The 12,281-nt window shown below is 50.4% G+C and overlaps 1 protein-coding gene across 1 annotated transcript in view; it reads right to left on the reverse strand.

The window, feature by feature from the left end:
- ST3GAL3 (ST3 beta-galactoside alpha-2,3-sialyltransferase 3) overlaps nt 1-11,411 on the reverse strand; it is a 192,496-nt gene extending 181,085 nt beyond the window's left edge. The window contains exon 1 of the mRNA XM_019291537.3: nt 2,501-11,411. The gene's annotated coding sequence lies outside the window, so the exon portion shown is untranslated. The remainder of the gene's footprint in view (nt 1-2,500) is intronic.
- Between the last annotated feature and the right edge of the window lie 870 nt (nt 11,412-12,281).

The following is a 12,281-nucleotide window of genomic DNA, read 5'->3' on the forward strand; positions in this document are numbered from 1 at the left end:
TTCATTCGCAGGCAGATGTCAGGCTGGATGTTGCTAGGAGATAGACAGCAGGGGAATAATTAAGTCTGATTAAATCCTATCATATTGCTGTGCTGCTTTCCAGAATGCTCTGGAGCCTTTCAAAGCCAAACTGACCAAATGATCAGGCAAATGGTCCAGCCCATCCTGCTCAACAAAACCCACTTACAGCAAACCTGCTGAGCCTGTGGCTACCCATGTGTCTGCAGAGCATTTCCTACAGCTGCACTGGCCATGATCTGGGGAAAAAAGGCTCTGGCAGAGGGTGCAGCTGGTGGCTGCATTAGCAGGTAGCACAAGACAGTTAGGGCTGGTCACTGCTTGGAGCAGACAGTGAGGGGTCCCACCCCTGTGTCCCTGCATCCGTGCTGCAGAGACACTCATGTTGGACTAAGCATGACTTGGATATACCAGTGTGACCATAAGCAAAGCTTCCTTCTGCCCTTCTTTTGAAAGGAGCCTGCCTGGGGCATGCCAAAATTGCTCTGCAAATTTCCCTCATGTGCATGATGCTGAGCACCACAAGGCATTCCTACTGAACTGACACTTGCCTGCTTTTTTATTTCATGGTGGCTGAGCCACACACTATATGGGGGGACCTCATAAATAACAGCTACAGGTTCTTTTCCCACCAGTAAATAAAGTTATGCTGTAGCTATCTGCATCAGATGCCAAACACACACATCAGCCTCCAGGCTTCCTTCATAGAGACTTCAAATCTCATTGTGTTTCTTTACCCTATAAAAATTACCATTCTGATACTCACACTGTAATCCTTCTCCCCAAATTAAATGTCATCAAATCAGACCTGATACTAATTAATGCAATATTTTATGATTAATTAGATACCACTATATACCACAGCAAACATCTTTTTCCAGTAATGGCTAGACAGAGATCACCTCTGCTGATGCACAGGCTCGAGGAACACAATCTGGGCTGTAAGACACTTGTAGTTTGTCTTATCTCTCTGACCAAACTTGTTTCATCTCACACACTCATTATGCATTATTCTTAAATGCAGACTCTGAACGTGAACAGACTGTGGAGAACACTTTACATTTCTGGTGCTTTGGCTACTCTAAGAACAGAAATGTTAAACAGCATCAGCACCAGGTCCACACAAAACAAGTTAAACAATCTGAACTTGGCTCAAAAATTCTGCCACCCTCCAGATGTTTTCAACAGCAAAGAATCCCACTTACCACTTTGGGCGCAGGTTAACACCTGGAGCCTGCCCGATCAGCTCCCCAAGTGCTCTGCCTGACTGGAGCAGTTTCCCAGGATCTTCCTCAGATGAAGTGACCCAATGGTCCCTCCTGGCAGGTGGCTGTGCTAGTGCAAGCCCCCGGCCAACACCCTGCTCAGCAGTTCATCTCCTTGCAGTAATTCCAATACGCTAGGTTTGGTTCACTCATAGTTTCCAAGAGAGGAGGTAGGCTTGAATTGAAGACAAGCATTGAAGACTCCCACTTTTCTGGGTCTGTTTCAGAAGTCCCTCACCCTCACGTTTAGAAGAGCATCCCACCTCCCTGTGTCTGGCTTCAGCTTGCAGACATACCATTTTGTTCTGCCTTCTGCTTGATTAAAGAGCCTTTCAGAGCCTGGCATTTTCTCTTTGTGACACTATACATATGCTGCAGGCAAACCCCCTCTCATCCGTCTTTCTGAAAAGCTAAATATACTGAGTCGCTTAATTCTCTTTCTGCTAGGCTTTTCCTCCCACCCTCAAGCCGTTTTTTGTGTTCCTGCTGTATAGAAGCTCTCTGATTTTCCTGAATCCTTTTCAAGATGTAGAATCCCACAATGAGCCTCCCTAATGCTTTGACATAGGGATTTAATCTGCTTTTTCCTATTTTCTCTCTTAAAGGGCTGCATTAGTCCCTTCTACCATAGCATCAGGATAAGCATTCAGGCAAGATTGTCCCAGATCTTTTCCAGACCCCCTGCTGGCAGGTTAGAACCACCTGTATCTCAGCTGCACATCCAGGAACTGATGAATGGAGTTTGGTGGCTGGGGACACCTCCACTTCCACACACCTCCCTCACTTGCTCACTGTCCTAGAATCATGGATGTCATGGTTGCCACATTGGGGGGGGGGGGGGGGGGGGGGGGGGGCTTAGGGAGCTGAGCTTGGCCTTAGGAAGGTTTGCTGAGCCCTGGTGAGCCGTCCAGAAGCAAATGTCCTGCTCCCAGTAGGTTACTGTGCCATGAAAGAGAGGAGAGCACAGAATCAAGCAGTGGCTGCTGGCATCCAGGCTGGTTTGACAGTCTTGGAAATAATTTGCAAAGCCTGTTAATATTTTTCCAAGACTGTTTAGAGTAGCACTCACTGTGGAATCTGTGGACTGACTAGTTACTGGGCTGCACACCATGAACACAGCCTCTTAATAGGCTAGGTGAAAGTTCCATCTTTAATTCTACTCCTTAAGAAACCAGCTAAAATAACCTCCCCCCAGCAGCCTCCCCAGTGAAGCATACCTGAGCTCTGGGAGTGAAACAGGGAGTCTTGCTCAGCCCACATGCCATCACTGGATATCACAGTGCATTTCTTCATGCCAGTGCCGCAGGAACCCTGAATGAGCCCAGCTCCAGCCGTGGCCATGCTGCCTCCCCAAAGCCAGGGGTGCTGTCCTTGTCTTTCTGAGATGATTGCTGAATAAACCTGAATTTCAGAGATGGTTAGAACTGTGATGGCTATGAACCTCAATTGGTTCATCCTGAGCTCTCCAGGCTGGCATTACCCCATCCCCTTTCATGCCATAAAAATAGCTGGAAGAGTCAGGCAAGGCAAGCAGTACCATCCAGCCACTGCCTCCTCTCAAATGGGAATGGCAGGAGTGACTCCATCTCACATGCTATCACAGAGAGGAGGGAATTTGGCAAAGCAGTGGTACAAGGAGAGGCTGCAGCTCCCCAAACTAGCTACACTCATACTACAGGCCCAAGTAATTTGCAAACAACTTGATGACTTAATCACAGACTCTCCCAAACACATGTGTTAGTTTTTAATGAATGGTCAGCTTCTAGGAGGCCAGTATAATCTAAAGGGTCAAAGCAATGGGCAGAGAAATGGCAGAGACCCTCAGACTGCCACTGGGTAGGTGAAAGCACAGCTAAGGGCATCCTGAGGCTGTTACACAGGGAAACTCCTCCCTGGGCAAAAGGAAAGTTCTGGCTGTTGAGAGCAGGAGCATCTATAGAGAACACTTTGCCTTCTCCATTGCTCTCAATAATGCTGTAGGATTTTAATTAAGAGTATGTATTATAAAGAATTAATAAGACTCAAGTAGATTAACAACTACATGTATTAACAGCTACATTCTGAGATCTGTCAGTGAGCTAAGACTTAATGGGGAGACATCAACAACAGGAAGCGTACCTAGACCCCAGTGACCCCTGGTCCAGTGCCATTTAATAGGTCTTAATATCAATTGTCTAGATGACAAGATGAAGGCTTACATTTGGGGCTGATAAAACACTGAACAGGCTGCTGGCTGCTACAGCATGAGCTGAATGGCCTGGGAAAATGATCACAGCCCACAGCACAGTGGTGGGCTGTAAAGGAAGGCTCTTGGGAATGGAGAGGACAGGCTTTACCGCAGGGTGGACAATCTCCCTGAAAGCAGGGCTGGGAGGTAGAATTAAGGAAAAAAGCTGAAAAAGAGCTGTCCCCACACATGACTGCTGCTATGAGCCTGCAGCACAGCACCTTGGCTGTGAGAGCCATGAGTCAGAGGGGCACGGAGGTGATTTCCAAGCAGAGCTACAGCTCTGGCAAAGCCAACTTGATGTCTGGTCCAGCTCTCCAAACTTCAGAACAGGCACAGAAATCCTGAGGAGCAGCAACACCACCACAAAAAAAGGAGCTAAGGGCTGGAAATGTGGCAAATATGGCTCCGTAGGATGTGAGGAGTGCAAGCTACTTAACAGCCCCAGGAGTGGTCTCCTCACTGCCAGAGGGAATGGAGCACCGGTATGGGCAGAAGGAAGTGCAAGAGCCAAAGGTGAGACACTGAAGATGGGAAAAACTCAAGCCTGAAATTAAGTACAGCATGGTCACCAACGGCTGCAGGGGCAGCCATCCTCACCATGCAGCAGCTTGCAAAGTAAGTTTAGATCTCAACTAGATCTCAACAAGTTTAAGGTCTCAGCTTTAATTTTTTGACATCTGTGGCTCAGGCATGAGGAGATACTGCATGGATGTGCTTTCTGTTTTGCCCTGACCTGTATGCACCCCTCCTGATCTCCTGTCCAAACAGCTACAGCAGCAAAAAAGAGGCCAGGACTGATTCCTGCATGCCAGAGAAGGCAGTGGGGAAGGTGCAGAAGGCTCTGCCTGAGGACAGCCTTGTTCACCTGCTCTTCCAGCTCATGCACATGTCTTTCTAAAAACAGGTACAACAGCCTGAGCTGGCTCTGTGGCATTACACTACCTGCAGCAGTGCTCATTTCCAGCCTGGAGCTTCAGTGCTTAATTACTTGCACCGGAGCAATCCCTTGTGCACCTTCAGCTGGCCTGCTGTGGTGATGGGGCCACTGGCCATGGGCTCCTCTTTTCATTCTGTTCAACCTCAACCTTCTCTCCATTGCTGCCTGATGCCTGCAACCTCTGAACCCAAGTAATGCAGCAGCAACCTTCATACAACACAGCAACCAGCTCCGTAAGTCATACTTATCTCTCCCCTACATGCCCAAGTGAGTCGATGCCAAAACCCACAGCATAAGCACAGCAGCACAAGTGCCCGAGTTCAGGTTTACAAACCTTCCCCATTTGTGTCACTCTGATCTCTTCCCCTTGTGCCCAGAGGAAATGGTCAGCACTGCTGCCTCTGGTAAGCAACTCCCAGGGCATTGGCTGCAGAGCCACAGGCTGCACTCCTGTGTGGGTGATTTCCCCTCTCAATACCCCGTAATGCACCAAGGGACATCAACACCTCCCAGGGTGCAGGGCCATGTGCCCAGAGAGATGCTCTTGACAGCATCCCACCTCCTACTCATCTGAGACCAGGGCAAGCATGATGCTTAGTAAAGGGATCAAGGAGACGGGAAGGAGCACAAGGGCAGGGGGCAAGGAGAGGCAGGAGGAAGGGAAAGCACCAGGCACCTCAAATGTTGCCAGTCACTGGAAGGTGGTGGGAGGAGATGCTGGTGCTGCTGGTGGAGGTGCTTCACTGTTGGTCATGAGAATGGCTGCCTGGCATGGGGCACCAGGCTGGCAGGGTAGCTGCCAGCTGAGGTAGCCCTGCCGCATCCCAGTGCCTTCCTTCCCCACTCCTGGGTGCTGAGGCTTATCTGCTCCCTCTTGGGAAAAGGAAGAAAGGAGAGGAGCCACACAGCATGGCGTGGGCCAAAGGGGCTGTGTGGGAGGTTGCAGGGGCTGAGGGCTTAGTTTGCCCTGCCCTGACCCCTGTGCTGCAGGATGTGGCCAAGGGTTTGTACTCTGCTGCGGGACACAAACATGCTTGGTTTTGGAGATTCAGCATTTGTGGCAACCTGTGCATTCTTGAAGCCACTTTTCATAAAAGGGAGTTAGAGCAGCCAGGGGGAAGTGCCTCTGGGTGCTCTGTTTGCTGGCAGGATGTGGGATAACAGCAGCCATGAAGAGGCAGCTGCCAGCCACAGACAGGGGACACAGACAGAGAGGTGCTGCTGAAACACCTCAACGCCCCCAGGTACATCACTCAAAGTCACACAAATCTATAGTGGTAGGTATGACTGAGAACAGGACTAAGGGGACATTGGATCCTTGTATAGTAAGTGGGATCCTAAACAGTGAATGTACAGAGCTGCCAGCCATGGATGACTCTGCCCCTTTCCTGGCAGTCGTGGGGAACAGCCAGGCCAGCAGGTCCTTGTTTTCAGCTGCAGCCCACCCTGCCCAGCCACAGGAAGGTAGGGACAGAGCTCAGCCTCTCCAATGAAGTCTCTCCACCCTGCTCCATGGGAGCCAACTCCCTGTGCCACAGCCAAGGGAGTATGAACTTTCTGCAGCCATCACCTGAACCACCGCTATGCTGGCAGATGCTGGCAGATCCATGGGGTCAGGCAGAAGCAGCTGCTCAGGGCTGGAACTTTCCAGGTCTCAGCAGCCAGCTGAGGGAGATTTGCACCTGCAGCTGAATTGGTCCTTGCAATGCAGGGACAGGGAAAGCCAAACACAGTGAGGTGTTGGTACCAGTGGCACCCTCCCTGACAGATTGGTTCCTGGTGGATGGGGTAGATTAGTGCCACTGCTTTGTGCAGCCACCCAGACAAGCCCCGTGTTGAGAGTCCAGCACCTTACCTACAACCTACCTGGGTTGGCATGTGAGCCCTGGTGTGAAGCTGGGTAGAGCAGCCTGCTCCAGCCCATCCCAGTTTCCCTCCAATCCTGCCACAGACACTGTGTTGGACAGTTCTCCCCTCATCCAGCACCCAGGACACAATCATGGCTTGGCAACAGCACCTCCCAGTAGCACTGTGTCATTGTGTGTGTCCAGGGCATCAGGCACCTATTTCATGCAAGGCCTGCCCAGCAGTGCTGAGGGACCAGCTTCAGACACGCCTGGCCACAGGAGACAGCCTCATGTCCCAGATCTCCTGTCCTCCATCAGCTCATCCCAGACACCCTCAAATCACTGCTCCTTCCACTCCACCAGCTGCAGCCCCACACAGGGCTCTGATTAAAAGGGGAAGCTTTGATACCTTCTTCCACAGAACTTTCCAAGCCTCAGGCCCTGCAGAAAAGCCAAACTCCTCAGCTGAAGGGAATCCCCATTTCTGTGACAGCAGGTGACCATGTGCAAGCATGTCACTGCCCATACTTCAGTCCCACAGCTTCAGATTCCTCCCTCCTTTTGCTTTACAAGCCAGGAAATACCCTCAAGGTCAAGAGCCAGTGAGATCTGGGGAATTAATTAACCTGTTCTCTCAAAAGCAGTGAAGCTGCACGAGTTCAGAGGGAGGAGGATGGTGGTATCCTGCACCAATAGCTGCTCCCAGCAAGCCCAGAGCCAGAACACCTGGTCAGTGCTGCCTTCCCTGGGGGAACAGCCCACGCTTCTCCCATTGCACCAGGTGGCTGCAGCTGGGAGAGGCATTGCGTTGTCTGGATATGGAGTGAGCCTGTCATCTCTCCCTCATCAGCACAGCCAGGCCTAAAAATATCCCGGAGTGGGTTGATGGTGGTTGTGCTACAGTCTCCATTATGCAGATGGAAATGGCTGGTCCCTGCCAGAGTGCCTGGGGAAGCACCAGCTCCTCTGCCCTGCACTGGCACAGGATCTTGGGATCCTGTGCTGTGCTGCAGAAATCTCCATAGCAGAGAGGTGCCAGGGTCAGACCATGGCACAGAGCACCTCAGCCAGGCACAGCATCACTGCTGGGGATGTCCTGGCCAGGGCAGACAGCTCCATAGGCATTGTCCTTCCTGGGTGCATGGGACTGAGCAGGGTGGGGAAGAGGGGAACAGAGTTTTACAGCACACTGCCATGACCCCCTAACAATGATGAAATCGGAGCTGCCCAGGCAGCATGATAAGTCAGAAGTGCACCCAAGAAGCCGAACTGACAGCACTGTGTGTGCAAACATAGTGGCACAGGGAGCTGGAGGGCAAGCCAGCAGAGCAGCCACAGCAGGAGTGGGACAAGCCCTCAGCCCACAGGAAATGCCAGAGGAGCACAAAAGCAAGGGGCCAAATCTCCAGCTTGGCCAGGAAGAGGGCAGGCTGGCTTTGTGCCCTGCAACATACTGCCAAAGGGCAAAGCTGCGAGCTCCTCCCTTGCCATCCTTGCATGTTCCAAATCCACAGGGCCTGACAGCTGCTGACGCTGAGCCTCGGGCAATTGTTCGCCCAATAAACCTGACTGAGTGGGAAAAACAGCACACTGCTGGAGGAGTCAGGAGGGATGTACCAGCTCTTGTAGGAACAGCTTACAGGGTAAGATCATGAATCCAGCGCCAGAGATTCTGGCTCTGATACAGACTCCTGGCTGGCAGGCAGAGCCAGATTTCATCCTCACAAGTGTCCCCAGGATGTCACAAGCATCCTTGGCCGCAAACCTGAAGTGCTGTTTACTCACCCCCACTGCGTGGTGTGCTTTCGTCAGATCCCGGGCCAGCAGGGCAAGCCCCCTGCACAGCCAAACCTTTCCTGGAACGGTGATCCAGCATCAAGGCCACACTGACTGGGTAGCACTTCCCAGAGGGACACACTCCAAGCACAGACCTCTTGCACCTCTCCGTGCACTGGACCCTAGACAGCTCCCACAGCCTGCAGGGAGCTGTCCCCAGCGATCACAGCCCTAAGCAATCTCACCTGCTTGTAGGGCTGGAGGACAGGTTGTGCTGGGAGATGAGTGAGACCAAAATACCATATGGCGCAGCCATAGCCAGCCATCTGTTCACTGGGAAGTGGAAAGTCTGCCTCAGCAGGTACCAGGCACATCTCCAAAAGGGTTGCACAAGGGCTCTTCTCTGTCCAGTGGCTTCTGGAGGAAGGATTCTCCAGGCAGGCTCCAGCATGCCTGGAGAAGGGGTGGGGATCTGCTGTGAGAGATGATGACTGTCCAGCCCCCAGGATCCACCCCCACAGCCCCAGCCCTGTACTCTCGCTGGGAATGATCTGTGCAGCCTCCAAACAGCCAGTGCACACGACTAAAGGCTGCTTCTTTGCAGTCTGCACAGATGGGCAAAGGACTGATCCAGGTCCCTCAAATCTGCCCCCACAAGATGACAGAGAATGGAGGACACAGGCAGGCAGGAGGGATCCTGGGCAGCTGTCTCAGCCAGCATGGTCCAGGGCAGCAGTGAACGAACGAGGCTCCTGGGGAAAGACCTCCCCAGCACACTGTGCCAGTGGGGCAGGAGAGACCTCACTACACTGGGCTGGGACCCCTTCAAAGGGCTCCTCTGGAGGTGGTGAGGAGCATGAAGCCCTTCTTCGTGTGCTGGCCCATCAGGTGCTGACGCGCCTGGCTCCCAGCCCAGCAGCTCGGAGTCACGCAGCTCCCATGAATGCTGTCTTTCTTCTCCCCGCTGCAAAGCCCTTGGCAGCCCCTCACCCGCTTTGACTGTGGACAGAGAAGAGCCAAGGTCTTTTTATGTCCTTTCCCCTTGCCAGGCTCTGCACAGTGCTGAGGGCCCAAGCTGGGGGTCTCCCTGCTGGTGATACCACTGCAGATCTCTGCTCCCACAGGAGTCACCCTCCAACCAGCGAGGAAGAGCAGGGTTGGCCCCAGCCCCACTCTGTGGATGGCTGAGGGTCCAAGCAGGATGCCCTGTGCTACCTCCACATACGAAAGGGGTAACAGGAGAATATGAGCATTTACACTTCTTCCAGTCCCTGTGGACACCAGCTGTTAAATGGTGTTTGGAAACATCTATCCAGCTGGAACTGGGAAAGCCAGAGAGGAGTCAGGACAGACCCATCTCTGGCTGCCAACACAACTGCTCCCTTCATCCTACCCTGGCTCTGCTGGGCCTAGACAAGCAAAGCTGTGTTCCTGCTGCAGAGCCAAGTGGCCTGGGCAGCCATCCACCACAGGCAACCACAGTTCTAACCACACAGGCTGCTCCCCATCACCAGTTTCCTTGCTCTCCTGTATCACACCACTCCTGTTTTCCATGGCACTGTCTGCAAGTTAATTGCTCCTCTGCACCTACAGTTCATCAGCACCCACCATCCACACGAAAAGCATCCATACCCTGCACCCAGGATACTGTAATTTCTTTTTAATTGCTTGTGGCTATCAGGAATGAAGCTCCTTCGGGGAGGATAGGCCAGAAAATTAGCCCAAAAGTTGCAGAGATATTGTATTCAAGAGAAGCAGCAGCACTTGGGGAAATGAGAGTCCAAGCATATTAACTAGTATTAGCTCACATTCACAACCATCTGATCCCCATGTCTGAAGTCTCTCTGGAGGTCCATGGGTAAAAGATGCTGCCACGCCTGGCTAAATTCAGTGAGGCTACGGGATTGAGTCACTATACTTCTTGAAGTAGTTTGCTTTGGTCTACAGCATACTTGTTGGGCAGTAAAGACAGGTTTGCTCCTAACTCTACACAGAGGACTTCAGCCTGGATACAAAAACCAGCCACCCACCTTGCCGACAGCCTGTGAGGAGGCAGCTCTTCCTTCAGCAAGCAGTGTGGGTTAATGGTGAGAGCATCCCAGTTCCTGAGGTGTTGGGCAGGATGAGGGGCCCATGCTGCCAGGCAGTAACTCACGGGAGGTAGAAGAGCCCAGACAGCAGGCCTGTTTCATTTCTCTCCTGCATCATGTACTGAAGGTGTTCACAGCCCACTAGAACCATTCGTAACAGTGGGAATGTTTCCTAAATGCAGAATTCCAGGCCAAAGACACCTCTTCTTAGGCTCTCCTACCTCACTCAGTTTTGTTTCGAAATTAACACACATACTACACCATTTCCATCTTTTTCCAGTAGCCTCCCACACTTTTCCCTCATTTGCTAGGTGCTGTCAGAACTGTTTTGATGCTGCCATTGTCACATTACTCATGCTGCAGCAAGGAGGCTGTGGCAGTGCTTCTGCATGGATCTGCCACAGCTTCATCAAAAGACAGCAATCAGGTGAATGTTTCCCATTCCTCTGGTGAGGTCAAAGGAAACTGCAGACACACATCCTCAGCTATGCTCATTACTGGAACCAAGCAAACAAACCCTACCTGAAATGTTGTACTCTTCATCCATCTAAGGGAGAAATCTAAAGCTGTTCAACAGCTCTAACAGCAACACAGAAAAATGAAGACTGATTATAGGAAAAGAGGAAAAAGGCTTGTTTTGACTTTTAGCAATACAACAACATTGTTGTTCATGTTGAACTGAAAATACTACACACTTTACACTAATCTAAATGCCCACACTGAAAGGTTTTGTGCAGGATCTACAAATTTGTCAGGGAAAAGGAGCCATTATCACTTTCCCCAAACTACAAAAGCTGGCTTCAGGAATACCTGGCACATTAGGTTTTAAAGATATGAGCTGAAATAACACTACAATAAGCAAATTCCTCAAGGTCACTTAGTGTATCAGTAACAAAAATCCCTGAGCTAAAGTAGAGCAATCTCCTTTCCCTGACTGCCAGTTCAGCAGGTCTTAACCAGCCTTGTGAAATTCAAGAGTCAACACCAAAGTAAAGAACGGAGTTGTCTGAGACTGCACCCAGGGAAGATTTTCTGATGACTCCTCTTCTGGCACTCTCAGGTACAGAGGGAACCTAAGGCAACTCAGTTCTTGCTGCAGATGTCTCAGCTCTGTGTTTCAGTGAGGAGAGATGATTCTGTGGTTCCATCCCTGTTCTAGTTAGACAGCCAAGCTGGACTGAGTCCTTGAATAACAGAACTCTACTGAGGTCTCTAAAAGACACCTAAGAACTCACTAGATAAGCATTAAAGAGATGAATATTAGAAAAGAATAATGCTAATGGAAAAATTAGAAGCATGATGAGGATTTCCAAGTTCCATTGCTTTAGTTTTTAAATTAGCTTACAGATAGTCTTTTTTAAAATTAGGTTTATTTCTTGAGGAAACTGAAAACAACATACGGGCTACCAGAGTCTTGATTTCACCCCATGTTTCATTAAAAAATGAGCACAACTGCAGACATGTCAGACAACAGGAGCCCAGTTAAAGAATGTAAGAACAGAGATGCACTGGAAGTCTTAGGATAAGTGACTGTGCTCTTCAAACAACGCAGAATCAATTCAACCCAACTTGAAACACCAGGAAGAGAGAGAAGGAGCAAGGAGAATGGGTCCTACTACTGACAGTACTCCCTCTGGTCATCTGAGAGGTCTGCTGATAGAAAATAGGTCTCCTAGAAGTCCAGCCACAGGCAGAAACATTACTGCTTTACAAAGAACACAGTCACGTTTTAAAATCTTATGAATAGTTATCACTGACTTGTGAAGCTCATCCTGAATTAAGGGCAATCCACTATTTGTTTATACAAGAAACACTTTTTGTGGGTCCAACCTGGACCAGTCACAGATGGAAGCTTCATGAAAAGTGAAGTAAAAAGGTCTACTGCCTGTAGCACCACATGCAATGAACCAAACAAAGGGCCACCAGAGCTCCTGTGGGGCATATTGAGCATGATTTTGTACTGAACATATTCAAGAAATGCCTGACTAGCTGATCATCTGGCAGCATCTCACCCTCACTGGAATGATGCTGTAAAAGGGATAAACACACTTCCAAAAAAACCAAAACCACTGGAGAAAATTATCAGACACGATAAAAGTCTAGGTAATGGAAAGCCTA

The sequence above is a fragment of the Corvus cornix genome, chromosome 8 (genome assembly GCF_000738735.6).
Source record: "Corvus cornix cornix isolate S_Up_H32 chromosome 8, ASM73873v5, whole genome shotgun sequence".
NCBI lineage: Eukaryota > Metazoa > Chordata > Aves > Passeriformes > Corvidae > Corvus > Corvus cornix.